Source organism: Lissotriton vulgaris, chromosome 5 (genome assembly GCF_964263255.1).
Source record: "Lissotriton vulgaris chromosome 5, aLisVul1.2, whole genome shotgun sequence".
In the NCBI taxonomy this organism is placed as follows: Eukaryota; Metazoa; Chordata; class Amphibia; order Caudata; family Salamandridae; genus Lissotriton; species Lissotriton vulgaris.
Genome location: NC_141693.1, coordinates 1,780,466,809 through 1,780,480,705, shown reverse-complemented (window position 1 = coordinate 1,780,480,705; position 13,897 = coordinate 1,780,466,809). Strand labels below are relative to the sequence as shown.

General features: G+C 49.1%; 1 protein-coding gene across 1 annotated transcript in view; it reads left to right on the top strand.

Moving 5' to 3' along the window:
- TUBG1 (tubulin gamma 1) overlaps positions 1 to 13,897 on the top strand; it is a 197,387-nt gene that overhangs the window by 775 nt on the left and 182,715 nt on the right. The window lies entirely within an intron of this gene.

Sequence of the window (13,897 nt, the reverse complement as noted above, 5' to 3'; positions counted from 1 at the left end):
AAGCTGGCTTTACCATTTTAACATATTCATTCTGCATCATCCACAAAAGCACTAGGGTATCGTCAAATAATCCATAGGCCACCACCTAAATTAATACGTTCAGTAAGCAAAGGGCAGATGGTCGTTTATATGGGGAGCAGTTTAGGTTAGGGAAGTGGGGTACTAGATTCTTGTGGCATGTGCCACATTTGCTGATTTGTCTCGCTGTATATTTATTTCCAATGTTGATTCCACGTTATTTTTCCTGCCTTGCTAGTGTTCTGAATGAGGTGCAGTCGCTGGCTTCCTTAGTCGTAGCTGCAATACAGCTTGCTGAGTTTCTCTTCAGCGCCTCTCCTCATCTTTACCACAGGATCGTTGTTATTTAGTGGTGGGAAATAAGACTGTGGGTGCATGATACGCGGTATGTGAAACAAACAAACAATTCACGCTGGAACATAGAGGCATTGTCACCATGGCATTTGGTTGATTCAGTCTGGCCTGATAATCTTCTGAGCGTACAGAGAAATAACAGCCATGTCACTGATTGAATGGGGGTTAGACATAATTTTAAGTACCCAAGGAATACATATTTTAAACAAGTGGTCGGGTAGGATTGTATAGTGTAGCAATGGTCCATGACCAATGGCTGTTGACCCATGTTTTAACCTTTAAAAGGAATGTAGGGATCTGGGCCTTTTTTTGCAGATAGACCCCACTTTTTGTCCACGTTTTTGCTAATAGATGCAAATGTTCGACTATAACAGTGCACTGTGATTTGCTAATCAGACCTTAGTGGCAGTGTGCCTTCCCTAAAACAACTTAATGTCTAATTGTGCTACAATTGGCTAAGGACTTTAGCACCCCTATAAGTCTCTAGTAAATGGCACTCCAGATAAGGAGGACAGGGGTCCCTAAGGGCTGCAGCAAATCTTATGCCACCCTAAGAGACCCACATACAAGTTCCATACAGGCTGCCATGGTAGGCTGTGTGACATGGTACAAACCATGAGTGAAAACATGATCTACTCCTGTGTTTCATGCCAAAGTCACTGCATCTAATATATGTAAGTCACCCATAAGAGAGGGTGCATTATATTTTATGTGAATACATATCTGCATGAGCAGATATGCCCCTCTGATGTCTAGTTCTATTACTAGATATTGCAAGGGAACAGGGAAGCCATATTTAGGTATGTACTGGACACTAGTCAAAATGAGTTCCCCAGATGCATAATAGCTTCACTAAAACATATGCTGTTTGATATCAAACACCTCGTATTAATAAACTCACACTGATTCTAGTGATGGATTTATTAATACATTCTCCCAGAAGGTACCTTAGAGGTAACCCTGAAATCTAGCAGCCCTCAAGTGTGCTAGCTGACTGGTTCAGTCCAGCCTGCTGCCACAGGCAAGTTTCTGAACCCCTAGGAGATGAGAGCTCTGCTATGAAAGAGCAGAGATAATGCGTGCTCTGGGGAGAGATGTCTCGGGAGAGGTGTTATCTCCTCCGACCCCAGGAAAGGCTGGTAAATTGTTATTCCAAGGCAGGGAGCTTCTAAAGAGCCCACCGCCATAGAAATGCAAATCTGGCTTGTCACATAAGAGGAAGCCAACCCACTATGTTGGAAAGGTGGAATAATTAGCTATGTAGAAGGCGTGTTGCATTGCCAGGCTGGGCACATCTCTGGGGTGACCAAGTCTGACATGGACATGACTTTAGAAGTTCCACTATATTGTGTGTGGTGTAATTAGGAATTCTGGGACCGGGTGATGCCCACTCCCCACAGAAAGTGGTAATCTACGAGGTGTAGTGACCTCAGGGGTAAGTAGTCTTTTTGGCTACTACTCCTCATTCCCCTTGACGTCCCTAAATTGAGTAATAGGGAACCCTGTGGTACCAAGACTTCAGATTCTGATGGATCAAGAAAAGGAGTGTATGAAGAAGAGTCCTGTCACAAGAACCGGGAAGCAATGACTGACTTGGTGCCAACCCTGCTAGCCTCACTGCTGCCCCAACTATCGTGGAACAAGGAGACTCATCCTGCCACTCTACAGCCTCCAAGACACCCAGGGGGCTGGCAGTGCTTCGTAAATTGCCTGAAGAAACTCCCTTGGAGTAGGGGAGCTACTCCGTCGCAGCCGCAGGCATCAAAGATGCAAAGTGCGATACACTGAGTTGCAACTCCCCAGCCAGCCCAACGCAGCAGCTCCCCAGGAAGAGAACCCTTGGCCCCTCAAGGTTAGATCTGTTTCTCCACCGAGTGAGAGGACACCAGGACCAACCAACGCTGCACAGGACCAATGCCCACGTACCAGACCCCTTGTAACAGCCAAGGCTTGTTGTGCCAAGTCCGGACACCAACTCAGAGGAAGACCGACCTGCATGTTGATGGACTTCAAGGACAGCGAGACCCACTTTGTGAGTGGCCCGCTGTTGTGTTTGTCCCTCTTCTGCTAGACAAAGACCAAGATGTGAGTCTGTGACCACTGTCACCTGATGCCTCAAAGCTCATATGCACCTGCGCTCCATAGCCCGAGTCCAAAGGAGGTGACAGTACCAACAGGATCACCAGACCCACAAGAGCTAAGCCCACGCTTGGGTTTGCCCAGACTGGACTTCCAGTCACCGCCTGCAGCCTCTTTCTTCTGGCCCCCTCCAACCACGAGAGACTCCTACATTGGAGTCTGACCCCAAAAGACACCACTACACCTGAGCCCCACAGACCAAGGAGAAGTGAATCAAGGTGTTCCTGCGTGCCTAAGGATTTAAAGGGTCGGGCTACCTGTGGGTTCCCCCAGGCTGGTGACTTAGTTTGCAGACTCTTGTAACCAGACTGTTTACCTACTGAAGTGAATGGGACGCCTGGTGCCATGACACAACTCGGCACCCAGTCGCCCCAGCGCCCCTCATCCCTCCCCCAACCCCCCAAGGTGATCTGTTGGTGTGGCCTTGGACCTTGCCCCATACTCACTTTACTTAAGTCCAGAAGAACAGTCCTGTAATTCGCTGACAATTGCCAAATGCAATAAAATTGCCCTGTCCATTTTTTTAAACTGTAAAAACTCATAACTCAAATAGTGCTTATCCGATCCCAATGATCTTAGAATCTAAACTTATATAAAAGTATGTTATTTTTTTATAAATTGGTGTCTGATATCTTTGAGTGTTTTCTCACTTACTGCTTTGTGTGTGTAATTAGTGCTGAGCACTAGACACTGCCACAAAAGAGAGCTCTTGGGGTGTCATTTGTGCCTTTGTAATTCCTCTGGGATTTGCTTAGACTCTTTATACAACCCCGAGGAGCAGACACTACGGAAAGAGATGGTCGGCGGGCGAGAGGCTGCAGAGTTCTGCTGATGTGCTGTTGACCCTGCGGTCCGAGGAGCTGCCATTTTGTAGAGCCAGATTATATGGACCGTGCAGTGGGTGTCTAGGCATTATCCACATTGGGACCATGTACACGGACAGGAGCATATGTGTGGAGAGAGTGAGTCTTGGCACCGAATGTATGGTGAGCTATAGAGGCAGCAGTTGGGGTGCTCCTACGGCAGACAATGGCTACAGGGGCTGGTGAGGAGACGAGGATCGAGGGGGCACAGCGGAATGCGGCGACTGAGACCCGGCGCAACATCAGCGAGGCTCCTACCCCTTCATCAGAGCGGGGGCCACGGGGCGCCGACCTTGGCGGCCACTGAATTGAAGCTGAAGGGGCATGACGGCACGGAGGCTGGCAGCGGTGTCTAGAGGGAGCGGAGGCGCAACCAACGGCGCTCCTGAGGTGCAGCGGCTAGCGGAGGAATGAGCAGCGTCTCACCCCTTTGAACATTGCATTGCAGCCATAGGCGAGAGAGCGGGCCCCGGATAGGATCCCCATTTTGGGACTCAGAACGCAATTTTGGCTAATCGGACCGGCGGTGGGCCCCGTGATGCGGGGCCTCCAAGAATGCACTGCTGGGCATGATTAGGGGAGCGGAGCGCTGCCGACTGGGCACTATAGGGATTGCTGCGGATCTTGACTGGGGCCCTGGCAAGCTGGAAGCGACGGCAGCAGTCGGGGTGCTCCTACGGCAGACAATGGCTACAGAGGCTGGTGAGGAGACGAACGGGTGGTGGGGAGTAGTGGCAGTACTGAGGAGTGGTGACTAGCGGAGGCCTTGCGGCGGATCGGCCCGGGGGACTAGACTAGAGTCATTATTGGACTGGTTGCGAACTTCCTGGGGGGCCACTTTGGTCTCAGCCCGGCTGCGAGATACCCCCACTGGGGGTGAATGGAAGCCATCTCTCATAGATTGCCCAATACTGGAGCACGCAGATAGGGCAGAAGAGACGGTGCAGTGTCTGGCGCCTGTGAGCCTGGAGATAGACGACGTGGATGAGTGGGGACTATCGTGTAGCCCCAGGCCATACATGAAGTGCCTACTGTGATTACTACCCGGGTAGAGTGGAGTGAGCTGGGGGGGAGGGGGTATGCCCCGAACCCGGGCTACTAGCAGCGACAGGAAACTGTTGAGGTAACTGTTGAGGTGGGCAGAGAACAACCAGGTGCAGACAAAGGACACCTCTGATGGGCAGATAACTACGCGGTGAGCGGACTACTGCAGGTGTTGAGGGGAGAGGCTTCCCTGGCAGAAGGCCGAGCTTGGCACTAGTGGCAGGCCCGGGTCATGCAGGAGGTTGCTTAAGGGGCCAGGCTGGTGCTGGGACTTACAACATAGCCACAAATGAGGAAGCCACGTGGGAAGCAGGGGGGAGCTCCCCCTGAACCGGAGGATCACACTGGGACACAAGAGAAACAAGACGAGATGGCACCGCACCAGGAAGGGATGATGCAGCAGCCTTCGCCCGTCCCTGTCCCCGCCCACCCACCAGGACCTTTACCCTGCTTACTTCCCTAGACAGCTGTGACCGAGCTACTTTTGTCTGATGCCTGGTGGAGCTACCTCGCTAGCTAAAGGGGAGATGGACTTTGGACTCCCTCCTTGACCATCACCTACTCAGCCGGACTTTGGGCAAACGCGCCTGCGTCTCTCCTGACCTTATCTCCCCCCTCTCCCCTCTCTGCTCATATTCTTTCCAACTTCTGTCCTTTGCCCTCACATGCACTTGCCCTTTATCCCCACCCTAGTGAACTTCTTCCCTCGCCACTTGAGACCGAACTATTTTGTCTGATGCCCGACGGAGCTACCTGGTTTAGATATAGGGGAGATGGGCGGTGGATTCCCTCCTTGGTCGTCACCTACCTAGTCAGTCTTTAAACAGACTTCCATTAGTCTGTCCTGTTGTGTCCTCCCTTATCCTCCTTTTCTTACCTCCCCTCCCCCCCCACTACTTTTCTCTCTTCTTTCTCTCCTCTCCTAATGAATTGCCTTTTTTTTTTGATGTAATGTGTAGTTGTTGATCTTTTTCTCTTACACTGTTGAATCTCATGTAAAGCGCTCTGATACCTTCGGGTCTAGCCAGCGCTATATAAGACTCTTTAAATAAATAAAACTAGCCCCTTATATAAAGAGCCAGCTTCGGATAAAGAAGAAGACAATCTCTGCACTTAGATGGCGGCGGCACAAAAGGACCTGGAGAAAGGAGCTCCGGGCCTGGGGATAGCATTTCTGGCATAAATCCCTGTTGAGCTCGCACAATTCAAAATTTGCAAACATTCGTGACAAGAATTTTCAATTCTATTAAGGACTAGGAGGCGAGGATTATGCTAGTCTCATTTCTTTATTTAGAAATGCCCAGCAGCCATGTAAAAAACCACATTACCCAGAAACACTTGGGTGATAACCATAGAGTCTGCACTATAAATAGGTATGTAGACAATCCCACTTCCTCTTTCTTTGGTGAGAAGTAAATCCAGGAAGCAGCAAACAGTTCAAGAAAGTCAATGCAAAAGCAAACCCCAGTCCAGGGAAAACGATGGAAAGTTCCAAAACAGCAACAGCCGAAGGTAGAAACCGGGAACAATCTTCAAAGAAGAAAACAGGAGCATCATCGTCGCACTGCAGGCACGTCATTTGGGATCAGATCCTGAAAAGCGATACAAAGCCGTAATACACTTCTAGCATATGTAGGAACATGTTGAAAAAGGGGTGGGAAAGAAGACAAGGCAATAGTAACTGTTGTAACAGAATAATTCATGAACATTTCTTCAGTAAATACAATGTATAAACAACGGGTGGGATAATCCTCACCTCCTAGTCCTTAATAGAATTGAAAATTCTTGTCACGAATGTTTGCAAATTTTAAATTCTATTTCAGGACAGGAGGCTTCGATTATGCTTGTTCAAAGCTCATCCAACACCACAGAAGCAACAGTAACAATAGGCTTAAAGTAAAAAGTCTTAAAAACAGAATCTGATGACCAATCGGCAGCTTTCATAATGTCCCACAAAGTGACTCCCAATGAAAAAGCCTTAGAGGCCATGGCTCCACGAGCAGAATGAGCACCAAACACAGAAACATCAATGCCCGCTTCCCCCATAAGCCACCGTACCCAGCGAGCCAACGTGGCAGGAGTGACGGGGCGGAAGGGCTTTTGCAATGCAATCAACAGTTGACCTTGCATATCAGAGCGAAGAAGAGAAGTACTCACCTCATAATCTTTAAGGCATTGGACAACACAGAGGTTAGGACGAGCAGGAAACGAAGGATAAGAAATGACCTCAGTATTGGTTTTAGTGCGCCTGGAAAGGCGAAAGGTAACCCCTTCAGGTGTGAAGTTGCGTCCAGCAAGATCTAACGCGCGGACATCTGAAACCCGTTTGCAGGAAAGCAAACACAGCAACATAGTAAGGTTGGCCGAAAGTTGTTTTCGAGATAATAAAGAATTGATCGGCCAAGCTTCCAAAAAACATAAGACAACCGAAACATCCCATAAAGAAACATATTTGGGACGTGGAGGAGTAGCCAGTCGGATACCTTTAAGGACCTTAGCCACAAGAGGATGTTCTCCCACAGGTTTCCCATCTACAGGAAGATGGCCCGCCGAAATTGCGGAACGGAAATTGTTGACTGTGCGGTACGCCAAACCAGAAGAAGAAGACAGATTCCTCTGGGAATTTATTTTAAATTCTCAATTTTCCGCTCTATCGTACACAAATTGTCCACAAAGGAATATGATGTAATGGCAATAATGGTTTTATGATATTAATATATGAATCGAGACTAATGCTGTGTATCTGTATTAACCTTGAAAATATTTGACTTTTTGTATATGTACAATCAGCATGATATTTCAGTTTCGAAACCTACATTCTAGCTTGCTGCATCCTAAAGACTTTATTTCACCTTACAAATGCATGCCACGACACAATTGGACATCTCACTATGCCCTTGTACTATCCTGCCGTGCGTCTTGCCATACGCTACTTTTTCACAAGAAATCCCCCCTTCCGTTTACCATCATCGCAACAAAATACAACTTGGTAACGTGGGAACCCCGGTTACCGCTTTAGCTTCCGCAATCCGGGCCCTGTACACTACGTATTTATTCCACTTCCGGGTGCAGAGACACGTGACCGCACCCGGAACCGAAACCAGAAACCCAGCGACAACGCCGCTGGAATCTCCCCGCACCACGGGTAAGTAACGCTGCTGTGTTCAGCCGTCTACACAAGACTATGGCTAGAACAGTTTGGGGGGTATTTCGTGTGTCACTACTGTGGCAAGGGAACCATGCGATTTCTAAGTACACTTTTACAATAGCTTACCAACGAGCGTTTTCTAATACCTCTGCCCGTTTCTTTCTACTCGCACCCGAGTGACAAACCTTCTGTTATATTATCGCATAACCATTACTCGCATTGCAGCGCTCTTCAGATTTAGAAATCGCACACTGTAAAAAATGTTTGTCACTCACCCCTTGATACGGGTCGCACCAAAGAATCCCCTTTGGTTATACTACCAGCACCCTTATCACATTTGTCAGTACTTGGGTACGTTTCAAATCCCACTTTGGATGCATCTCCCACAACCTCATCCAGAGAGTTTTGGGATTCAAAACAATAGAATAGTTAAATCTGTTTGAACCCATTACATAAACTTTATGAAACAACAACAGCCATGGTTGACTTACCGGCTTTGTTTCTTTTTCTTCCCTTATATTTTCATTGTATTTTCTACGTGGACGTTTTGGCAACACCACAATCACTACTACAGGGACTTTCAACTCCAGAAGTCTCCACTCTACCCACGCTGTATACACGTGGACAGAGACGCACCCTTGATGCATTCCCGTTAACGATCTAATTACACAACAATACTACCTTATAAAGGTGAGTCACACAAGAAACCTTATTAGTCCTAGGTAACTCTAGGTAGAAACAATGCTAACCACGCATTTGTAGCATGAACTCCTGACGGGTTTTATTTAAATCCACAGATTCTCCGCACCCCCGCTGGAGATTTTCCTTCTGGACAAATCAACTTGCATCCAGACAGTTACTTTTACCCGGTCTTGAGCGGAGCCGGGTCGGAATTATCACCGGCGCCGCAGTGAGATTCCTTTTCTTTCCTTCTATTACGCATTGATATTATGCGTCCCCCATTAGGGGGTTATCTTATTTAAAGCAGACCCCAAACCACTACTGGTAGTACTCCTCCTCATAACTTTCCTTGTCTCTTTCCCCGCCTTTCCCCTTTGTGGCATTACAGACCTGTGGCTTTCTATCCATTTCCCACAGGTAGGATGCACAAATACATATCCCACAACTCTAAATTTTCCTTTATTCTTATCTTCCCCCACTTACTTAACTATTTCCACCACGTTTAGGATTCATTCACCTACACAATTCATCATCCCCTTTTGCGTCACTTGAAGAAATGTGTCCTTAATATGTGAATTTAGCAAAATTATGTTAATACCGCAATTTTTAGTCACAGTCGACCCACTATCCTCCCCGCACTTGTCAGGACAGCGTTCACAAGTACCAGGTTGGTGTTGTGTGCATCCACTATTGTACTATTTTTATTAACTCACAATACACTCACCCTACACAGTTTTTCACGATGTTGAGTCACCTTTGAAGCCCTTTTTATTGTTACCATGTACTCCATCCATTATTTTGTATCCTCCCCAGCCCTGAGGAGTCGCGGAAACTGTGTTTTCTAGCGACGAAACACGTGTCAACTTGCATCCAGACAGTTACTTTTACCCGGTCTTGAGCGGAGCCGGGTCGGAATTATCACCGGCACCGCGACCTGTGTGGCTTTCTATCCATTTCCCACAGCCCTGAGGAGTCGCGGAAACTGTGTTTTCTAGCGACGAAACACGTGTCGGCTGGCTTACTTGAATAATAAAAGAGGAACCGAAATACTGATGTTCCACATCTTCGCTCATGGATTTTGAACTTTATGTCCATTGTGACATCTTTTTTGCTTGAACTCATACATAAGTGTGTAGCAGGTCTTGCTTTCAACTTGCCGTTGAGCACACCAATCACTCCAACGTTTCCATGAACCTCTGTAACGTTTGTGAGTACCTGGGGCCCAGGCGTTGCTGAGGAATCTGGTAGCATCCGCAGAAAGTCCTGACACCGCCCAACGTTCCCCGAAATCCGCCATGCCAGGAGAAGGAGAGAGCCTGACTGCACCAGGGGATGCGGATTCTGAAGCAGATCTAACAGGAGATTCTGCTTCCGAGGAAGAAGAAATGGCAATGCGCATGCCATTTCCAGGAGAACAGGGAACCACGGCTGAGCCCTCCACAGAGGAGCAATCAGAATTAACTCCGCCCGAAAGCGTGTCTCATAAGCCAGAACCCTGGGGATCATCATGAACGGGGGAAACGCATAACATAGGGAGGACGGCCACGGTTGAAGGAAAGCATCCGTTGCCAGAGCCTCCGGATCCGGTTTCCAACTGAAGAACCGGGGAAGTTAGGTGTTGAGGCGGGACGCAAAGAGGTCGATCAGACAAGGGCCCCAAGCACAGAGGAGCTGGCGGAACACACGAGGATGGAGTCTCCAGTCGCTTAAGTCCTTCAGATACCTGGAGTTCCAATCTGCCACAAGATTGCGACAACCAGGAAGGTATTCCGCAGTAACTGTAATCTTGTGTTGAAGACAATAGTGCCAAAACTCCTTGGCAATCTCCGCCAACAACCTCGACCGAGTCCCTCCCAGCTTGTTGATGTATCGTACTGCTGATACATTGTCCATCCGGAGAAGTATGCAGCAGTGGGACTGAAGAGGAGATAGACACTTGATCGCGAACGATCCCGCCAGTAACTCCAAACAATTATGTGGAGTGAAAGTTCCTGCGGAGACCATCATCCCCCTGTCGAGATCGGGCCGCAGCGGGCCCCCCAGCCCCAACGACTGGCATCCGAATCTCTGGAGAGGATCCGAAAAGAGCCCTGCTGTTCCAGGCCTCCATATGATCCAGCCACCACCGCATCTCCGACTTCGCTTCCTCTGAGAGAGGAATCTGGTCGGAATAACGAAGGCCCCGCTGAAGATGCTGAATCTTCAGACGTTGCAAAGCACGGTAGTGCAGTGGAGCTGGAAAAATCGCCTGTAGGGAAGACGCTAAAAGACCGACAACTCGTGCTAACGATCTCAATGACACTGTCGGACTCGAGATAACGGAATTCAATTCCCGTTTGATGGATCGAATCTTCTGACGAGGCAACAGAAGTTGACAAGTGAGGGAGTTGATCTGGAACCCCAAGAAATCTATCACTTGAGTAGGATTTAGTACAGACTTGGGAACATTCACTAAAAACCAGAGAGACTGAAGAAGGTCGACAGTCCACTCCAGATGAACCACCAGTTTGACAGGACAATCCGCCAGAAGGAGGATGTCGTCCAAATAGATGATCAAGCGAACTCCGCGACTGCGGAGGGACTCCACAACCGGACGTAACAGTTTCGTGAAGCACCACGGTGCTGACGAAAGGCCGAAGGGTAGAACCTGATATTGGTACCAAGTCCCCAGCCACTGAAATTGTAGAAAGCGGCAACGGGGAGGAAAAATTGGAACAGAGAGGTAAGCATCTTTGAGGTCCAGACGGACCATCCAATCCCGTTCCCGCAGGAGATCCCTCAACAGATGGATGCCCTCCATCTTGAAGTGACGGTAAACCACTCCCGCATTGAACTCCTTCAGATTGAGAACTAACCTTGTTCCCCCTCCCTTCTACTCCACCAGGAAGACTGAGCTGGCAAAACCCTGAAGGTGACGCACGGTCGGCACAATCGCCCCTTTCAATTCCAGAGACTGGAGTTCCTCTGTGATGAACTCTTGACTTTGCTTTGAGGAATAAAGGGGAAAAGGAGGATGGGACTGACGGATTGGCTGATAGAATTCGATCTTGAAGCCCTGAACCGTCTCCAGCACCCATGCATCGCTGGAGATTGATCGCCAATTGTCTAGAAAAAAGCGAATCCTGCCCCCCAGAACAACACTGCATGCAGGAAGAATTCTCCCCTGAAGTGGCGGAATCGTGATATCCGCCGGAGGAGCCACCGGAACGTCCTTTTTTATATTGGCCATGGCCTTTCCTTGAAGGGTAGAAATTGGAACGCTGGGTTTAGCCCGAATCCTGCTGGCCTCCTCGTTGGGACTGATACCCCCTTTGGGAGGGTTGCTGATGACCACGGCTGGAGGAACGTCCCCTATTTTTTCCGGCCCTGGGGAAAACCGGACGAAAGGTCCGGCGAAGAGAAGCCTGGGCCTTATCCAGGCCACTAAACGTGTTGACAAAATTGGTCAATTCCTTTAAAAAGGGCTGTCCGAAAAGCAGACCCTGGGCAGCAGGGCCCGACTCAGAGGTTGCAAGTTCTGCTAGCTTAGGGTCCAGCTTGAGCAGAATGGAACGGCGCCTCTCGCTAGAGAGCGCACAGTTGGCATTGCCCAACTGACAAATGGCGCGCTGAGCCCATTCAATGAGTTCATCGGGGTCAACCATCCTGGAGGTACTTTTTGCAAGAAAGCCAAGATCCAAAATCTTGGGGAGTGGTCCCAAGAGATCCAGAACCTTGTCCTGGCAGGCACGCCAGGACCTGTTGAGACCCTTCTTCGGATCCTTCGCAAATTTTCGTAAATAAGTTATCATGGTGGGATCCACCTCAGGAGTGTCTGCTAGGTGATCCGCCAGATCGGGCCGGGGACATTCGGAACGGAGGCGGGCACGTACCTCCTTTTCGAATGGCTGACGAATGTGTTGTTGAACGTATTCCTTCACCGCCGGGGACGGTAGCCATGCAGTGGACTGGGGATGGACAATGTCCGCAGGCTCGAACGTGAGAACTGGAGGGTGAGATGATGCGTCAACAAAATGCTCCTTACATTTTTTCTTCTTTGGAGGAGGAGGAGCGGGTTCAGAAGACGAAGAGGAATGCTGATCATCACTCTCGTCATCCTCCGCAATAGTAGCAGGCTTGGCAGAAGACAGAGACTGTGCCAACTTTCTGAAGTCCGAAGCATGTGGATTACTCGGAGAAGAAGAAGAGGACTTTTTGGCCGCAGGAACCCAACCCTGCTGTTGGGCATATTTGGTCAAATGCCGCTTCAGAGGCGTAATAGCGTGTACTAGCGCCTTGCTGATAGAGGAGTGCAACACTCCATGAAGAGCCTCCACAAGATCCTGCTCCAGGGATTCAGGAGCCTCTTCCTCAAACTCACCTTCCTCCTCATAATAGTAATCACTCATAATGCACGATTAACGTGAAATATGTCCACAAAATGAGGAAGGAGAAGAATAAGTAATGCCAAAGGCAAAATTCACAGGGGAGTGAAAAAACCCTCACAGCAAGCTAAAACAGTAGAAAAAACCACTGCCAAATAACATTAAAGAGTGGAGGGAGGGCTCGCTGCCACACAAAAATCGTCACTCTAGGCAAAGCCTATGCTAATTATTGCAGCCGGAGACTTTTGCTAGACTCCGGCGTCAAAGGGGTCAAATTTGGAGGCTGTGGGCGTGAACGCCGCAAGGACGTCCTTCAAGAAAAACTCCGGTGAAGAGAAACACACGGAGCGCCGGAAATGCAGTAACGTGCATGCGCGAACACCGGCTGCCTTCCAGAAAACAGGACAGCTCGCGCAAGCAGCGCGAGGCTATCGGGACCCCCAAACTCCACTCCACAATGATAATAAAGGCACAGGCACAGGCACAAAGCGCCCAGCCCCCGGGAGGAGAACACTCGCTCCCAGCCGCGTCGCACCGCCCGTAGAAAGCGGAACCGGGAAAAAGAAAACGCGGCGAAAGCGCAAGCAGAGCGCGCAATACAAGGCACATACAATGAAGTAATTAAGCAAAAGAAGCAATAACAACCATAACAGTAAGGTAAGAGAAGTAGCACTTAACTGGCTGCGGACCAGCAAAGAAAGAGGAAGTGGGATTGTCTACATACCTATTTATAGTGCAGACTCTATGGTTATCACCCAAGTGTTTCTGGGTAATGTGGTTTTTTACATGGCTGCTGGGCATTTCTAAATAAAGAAATGAGACTAGCATAATCGGAGCCCCCTGTCCTGAAATGGAATCACAATCAAGCCATCCAGCATACAGACCACGAAGAGGAGAAATCTCACCGCCAATCAACTTACTGCAGTTGACCCCGCTGGAAGGTCTACATGACTTTGGACGTGATCGATACTTCGTTCAACGGAGTGTAGAGAGGACAGAAGGTGAGGAGAGGCTCAGCTTTCGGGAGCGATACTTGTCATAGCCCTGTTCATTAGGCAGGACTCCAGAGCACCAATTCCAGAGTTGCGTCCGGACAAACAACGAGGCAAACCCCCACTCGTGCAGTGCCCTGATGCAAGACTGGCTAGTTGGTGGGGCCCCTTCACAATATTAGCTCCAGCGCACACCAGACCACTACCGGCAACTCTAGAGGAAGAGGGGTAGTTGTGTAGAAGGCTGCGGGACTACGGGCGGGATCGGCTGTTAATTACAGCATACAGCACCAG